This window comes from Arachis hypogaea, chromosome 13, assembly GCF_003086295.3.
Source record: "Arachis hypogaea cultivar Tifrunner chromosome 13, arahy.Tifrunner.gnm2.J5K5, whole genome shotgun sequence".
NCBI classification, from domain to species: Eukaryota; Viridiplantae; Streptophyta; class Magnoliopsida; order Fabales; family Fabaceae; genus Arachis; species Arachis hypogaea.
The window spans coordinates 68,407,399-68,413,402 of NC_092048.1; the positions used below are offsets into that span (position 1 = coordinate 68,407,399).

Sequence of the window (6,004 nt, forward strand, 5' to 3'; positions counted from 1 at the left end):
CCCCTTCTTTTTATTTATTTATTTACTAACACTTCTCTTCTACTCAAAAATTCGAACCTACTCTTCTCCTCTGTGTTCAAATTTTTATCTTTTCCTTCTTCTATTCTTCTCTTCTTATACTTACATAAGGAATCTCTATACTGTGACATAGAGGATTCCATATTTTCTTTTGTGTTCTCTTCTTTTTCATATGAGCAGGAACAAGGATAAGAACATTCTTGTTGAAACTGATCCTGAACCTGAAAGGACTCTGAAGAGGAAGCTAAGGGAAGCTAAAGCATAACTCTCTGGAGAAAATCTGACAGAAATTTTCGAAAAAGAAGGAGACATGGCCGAAAATAATAACAATGCAAGGAAGATGCTTAGTGACTTTACTGCACCAAATTCCAATTTACATGGAAGAAGCATCTCAATCCCTGCCATTGGAGCAAACAATTTTGAGCTAAAGCCTCAATTAGTTTCTCTGATGCAACAGAACTGCAAGTTTCATGGACTTCAATCAGAAGATCCTTTTCAGTTCTTAACTAAATTCTTGCAAATATGTGATACTGTTAAGACCAATGGGGTTGATCCTGAGCTTTTCCCGTTTGCTGTAAGAGACAGAGCTAGAATATGGTTGGACTCTCAACCTAAAGATAGCCTGAACTCTTGGGATAAGCTGGTCACAGCTTTCTTAGCCAAGTTCTTTCCTCCTCAAAAGCTTAGCAAGCTTAGAGTGGATGTTCAAACCTTCAAACAGAAAGAAGGTGAATCCCTCTATGAAGCTTGGGAGAGATATAAGCAACTGACCAAAAAGTGTCCTTCTGACATGCTTTCAGAATGGACCATCCTGGATATATTCTATGATGGTCTGTCTGAATTATCAAAGATGTCATTGGACCATTCTGCAGGTGGATCCATTCACCTAAAGAAAACGCCTACAGAAGCTGAGAAACTCATTGTCATGGTTGCAAATAACCAGTTCATGTACACTTCTGAAAGGAATCCTGTGAGTAATGGGACGCCTCAGAGGAAGGGAGTTCTTGAAATTGATACTCTGAATGCCATATTGACTCAGAATAAAATATTGACTCAGTAAGTCAATATGATTTCTCAGAGTCTGAATGGATTGCAAGCTGCATCCAACAGTACTCAAGAAGCATCTTCTGAAGAAGAAGCTTATGATCCTGAGAACCCTGCAATAGCAAAGGTGAATTACATGGGGGAACCCTATGTAAATACCTATAATCTCTCATGGAGAAATCATCCAAATTTCTCATGGAAGGATTAACAAAAGCCTTAACAAGGATTTAATAATGGTGGAAGAAACAAGGTCCTCCATTAGAAATTTGGAGGCACAAGTGGGTCAGCTGAGTAAAAAAGTCACTGAAACCCCTCCTAGTACTCTCCCGAGCAATACTGAAGAGAATCCAAAAAGAGAGTGCAAGGCCATTACCTTACTTGGTGTGGCTGAACCTAAAGAGGAAGAGGAGGACGTAAATCCTAGTGAGGAAGACCTCCTGGGACGTTCACTGACCAATAAGGAGTTTCCCTTTGAGGAACCAAAGGAATCCGAGGCTCATCTAGAGACCATAGAGATTCTATTGAACCTCCTTTTACCATTCATGAGCTCTAATGACTATTCATCTTCTGAAGAAGATGAAGACATTGTTCAAGGGCAAGTTGCCCAGTATTTAGGAGCAATCATGAATCTGAATGCCAAGCTATTTGGTAATGAGACTTGGGAGGATGAGCCTCCATTGCTCATTAATGAACTGAATACCTGGGTTCAGCACACTTTACCTCAAAAGAAACAGGATCCTGGTAAATTCTTAATTCCCTGTAACATAGGCACCATGACTTTTGAGAAGGCTCTGTATGACCTGGGGTCAGGCATAAACTTAATGCCACTCTCTATAATGGAGAAACTAAGAATTTTGAGGTACAGGCTGCCAAATTCTCATTAGAGATGGCAGATAAATCCATGAAATAGGCTTATGGACTAGTAGAGGACGTGTTAGTAAAGGTTAAAGGCCTTTACATCCCTGCTGATTTCATAATCCTAGACACTGGGAAGGATGAGGATGAATCCATCATCCTTGGAAGACCCTTCCTAGCCACAGCAAAAGCTGTGATTGATGTGGACAGAGGAGAATTGGTCCTTGAACTGAATGAGGACAACCTTGTGTTTAAAACTCAAGGATCTCCTTCTGTAACCATGGAGAGTAAGCATGAAAAGCTTCTCTCACTGCAGAGTCAACCAAAGCCCCCACAGTCAAACTCTAAGTTTGGTGTTGGGAGGCCACAACCAAACTCTAAGTTTGGTGTTGAACCCCCACATTCAAATTCTAAGTTTGGTGTTGGGAGGTCCCAACAATGCTCTGAACATCTGTGAGGCTCCATGAGAGCTCACTGTCAAGCTATTGACTTTAAAGAAGCGCTTGTTAGGAGGCAACCCAATGTTATTTAATTATATCTATTTATTTTCTATTGTTATTTTATGTTTTTTTTAGGTTGATGATCATGTGGAGTCACAAAAACTACTAAAAAATCAAAAACAGAATGAAAAATAGCATTAAAAATAGCTCACCCTAGAGGAAGAGCTTACTGGCATTTAAACGCCAGTAAGAAGCATCAAACTGGCGTTTAACACCAGAAAGAAGCATCAAGCTGGCGTTAAACGCCATAAACAAGCACCAGACTGGCGTTTAACGCCAGAACAGAGCATGGAAGTGGCGTTAAACGCCAGAAATAGGCTACATTTGGGCGTTTAACGCCAGAAACAGGCAGCAGTATGGCGTTTAACGCCCGACATGCATTCTAAGGGCGTTTTACACGCCTAAATGGAGCAGGGATGTTAAGTCCTTGACCCCTCTGGATTTGTGGACCCCACAGGATCCCCACCTACCCTACCTCTTCTTCTCTCCTCTTCACACCTTTTCATAACCCTCTTCCCCAAATACCCTTCACCAATCACCTCAATCACTCTTCCCCATCACCTCTTAACCACTCACATCCCTCCACTCTTCCCCATAAACCCCACCTACCTCCAAAATTCAAACTCTTTTCCCTCCCAAACCCAACCCTAATGGCTGAACCCTAAACCTTCCCCCACTCCTATATAAACCCCTCATTCCTTCTTCTTTTTCACCCAACACAACCCTTTCTTCTTCCCCTTGGCCGAATACACACCTCTCTCCCTCTCCTTCATTTTTCTTCCTCTTCTCCTTCTTTCTTTCTTCTTTTGCTCGGGGACGAGCAAACATTTTAAGTTTGGTGTGGTAAAAGCATTGCTTTTTATTTTTCCATAACCATTAATGGCACCTAAGTCTAGAGAAACCTCAAGAAAGAGGAAAGGGAAGGCAATTGCTTCCACCTCTGAGTCATGAAAGATGAAGAGATTCATCTCAAAGGTCCATTAAGACCACTTCTATGAAGTTGTGGCCAAGAAGAAAGTGATCCCTGAGATTCCTTTCAAGCTCAAAAAGAGCGAATATCCAGAGATCCGACAAGAGATTAGAAAAAGAGGATGGGAAGTTCTCTCTAATCCTATTCAACAAGTCGGGATCTTAATGGTTCAAGAGTTCTATGCAAACGCATGGATCACTAGGAACCATGATCAAAGTGTGAACCTGAATCCCAAGAATTGGCTTACCATGGTTCAGGGGAAATACTTAGATTTCAGTCAAGAAAATGTAAGGTTGGCGTTCAACTTGGCAATGATGCAAGAAAACGCATGCCCCTACACTAGAAGGGTCAACTTTGATCAAAGGTTGGACCAAGTCCTCATGGACATATGTGTGGAAGGAGCTCAATGAAAAGTTGACTCAAGAGGCAAGCCGGTTTAATTGAGAAGACCGGACCTTAAGCCTGTAGCTAGAGGATGGTTGGAGTTCATCCAACGCTCAATTATTCCTACTAGCAACCGGTCTGAAGTTACTGTAGACCGGGCCATCATGATCCATAGTATCATGATTGGGGAGGAAGTGGAAGTTCATGAGATTATACCTCAAGAACTCTATAAGGTGGCTGACAAGTCTTCCACTTTGGCAAGGTTAGCCTTTTCTCACCTCATTTGCCACCTCTGCAATTCGGTTGGAATTGACATAGAGGGAGACATCCTCATTGATGAGGACAAGCCCATCACTAAGAAAAGGATGGAACAAACAAGAGATCATGGACCTCAACAAGAGCATGAGGAAATTCCTCACCATGAAATCCCTGGGATGCCTCAAGGGATGCACTTCCCTCCACAAAACTATTGGGAGCAAATCAACACTTCCCTAGGAGAACTAAGTTCCAACATGGGACAACTAAGGATGGATCACCAAGAGCACTCCATCATCCTCCATGAGATTAGAGAAGATCAAAGAGCTATGAGGGAGGAGCAACAAAGACAAGGAAAACATAGAGGAGCTCAAGAGCACCATTAGTTCTTCAAGAAGAGGAAGACGCCACCCTCACTAAGGTGGACCCGTTCCTTAATCTCTTTGTTCTTATTTTCCTGTTTTTCGTTTACTATGCTTCATGTTTATTTATGTTTGTGTCTTTATTACATAATCATTAGTGTTTAAGTGTCTATGTCCTAAAGCTATGAATGTCCTATGAATCCATCACCTCTCTTAATTGAAAACTGTACTAAAAACAAAAGAACAAGAAGTACATGGTTTCAAATTCATCCTTGAAACTAGTTTAATTATTTTGATGTAGTGACAAATATTTTTGTTTTCTGAATGGATGCTTGAACAGTGCATATGTCTTTTGATATTGTGGTTTATGAATGTTAAATATGTTGGCTCTTGAAAGAATGATGAAAAAGGAAAAATGTTATTGATAATCTGAAAAATCATAAAATTGATTCTTGAAGCAAGAAAAAGCAGTGAATACAAAAGCTTGCGGAAAAAAAAAGAGAAGAGAAAAGAAAAATGGCGAAAAAAAAGAAAGAAAAAGAAAAAGCAAGCAGAAAAAGCCAAAAGCTCTTTAAACCAAAAGGTAAGAGAAAAAAGCCAATAGCCCTTAAAACCAAAAGGCAAGGGTAATAAAAAGGATCCAAGGCTTTGAGCATCAGTGGATAGGAGGGCCTAAAGGAATAAAATCCTGGCCTAAGCGGCTAAACCAAGCTGTCCCTAACCATGTGTTTGTGGCATCAAGGTGTCAAGTGAAAACTTGAGACTGAGCGGTTAAAGTCAAGGTCCAAAGCAAAAAAAGAGTGTGCCTAAGAACCCTGGACACCTCTAATTGGGGACTTTAGCAAAGCTGAGTCACAATCTGAAAAGGTTCACCCAGTTATGTGTCTGTGGCATGTATGTATCCGGTGGTAATACTAGAAAACAGAGTGCTTAGGGCCACGGCCAAGACTCATAAAGTAGCTGTGTTCAAGAATCAACATACTGAACTAGGAGAATCAATAACACTATCTAAAATCTAAGTTCCTATAGATGCCAATCATTCTGAACTTCAATGGATAAAGTGAGATGCCAAAACTATTCAAGAGGCAAAAAGCTACTAGTCTCGCTCATCTTATTAGAGCTAAGTTTCATTGATATTTTAGAATTTATAGTATATTCTCTTCTTTTTATCCTATTTGATTTTCAGTTGCTTGGGGACAAGCAACAATTTAAATTTGGTGTTGTAATGAGCGGATAATTTATACGCTTTTTGGCAGTGTTTTTACATAGTATTTAGTATGATTTAGTTAGTTTTTAGTATATTTTTATTAGTTTTTAAATAAAATTCACATTTCTAGACTTTACTATGAGTTTTTGTGTTTTTCTATGATTTCAGATAATTTCTGGCTGAAATTGAGGGACTTGAGCAAAAAGAGGATTCAGAGGCTGAAGAAAGACTACAGATGCTGTTGGATTCTGACCTCCCTACACTCAAAGTGGATTTTCTGGAGATACAGAAGATCAAATGGCATGCTCTCAATTGCGTTAGAAAGTAGACATCCAGGGATTTTCAGCAATATATAATAGTCCATACTTTGCCTGAGTTTAGACGACGCAAACTGGCATTCAATGCCAGC

General features: G+C 40.1%; 1 non-coding gene across 1 annotated transcript; it reads right to left on the reverse strand.

Annotated features, from left to right (window-relative positions):
* Positions 1-706: 706 nt before the first annotated feature.
* On the reverse strand, positions 707-814 carry LOC112738704 (small nucleolar RNA R71). The gene has a single exon (XR_003169649.1). It is a non-coding gene; the product is annotated as a small nucleolar RNA R71 (small nucleolar RNA).
* Positions 815-6,004: the final 5,190 nt, after the last annotated feature.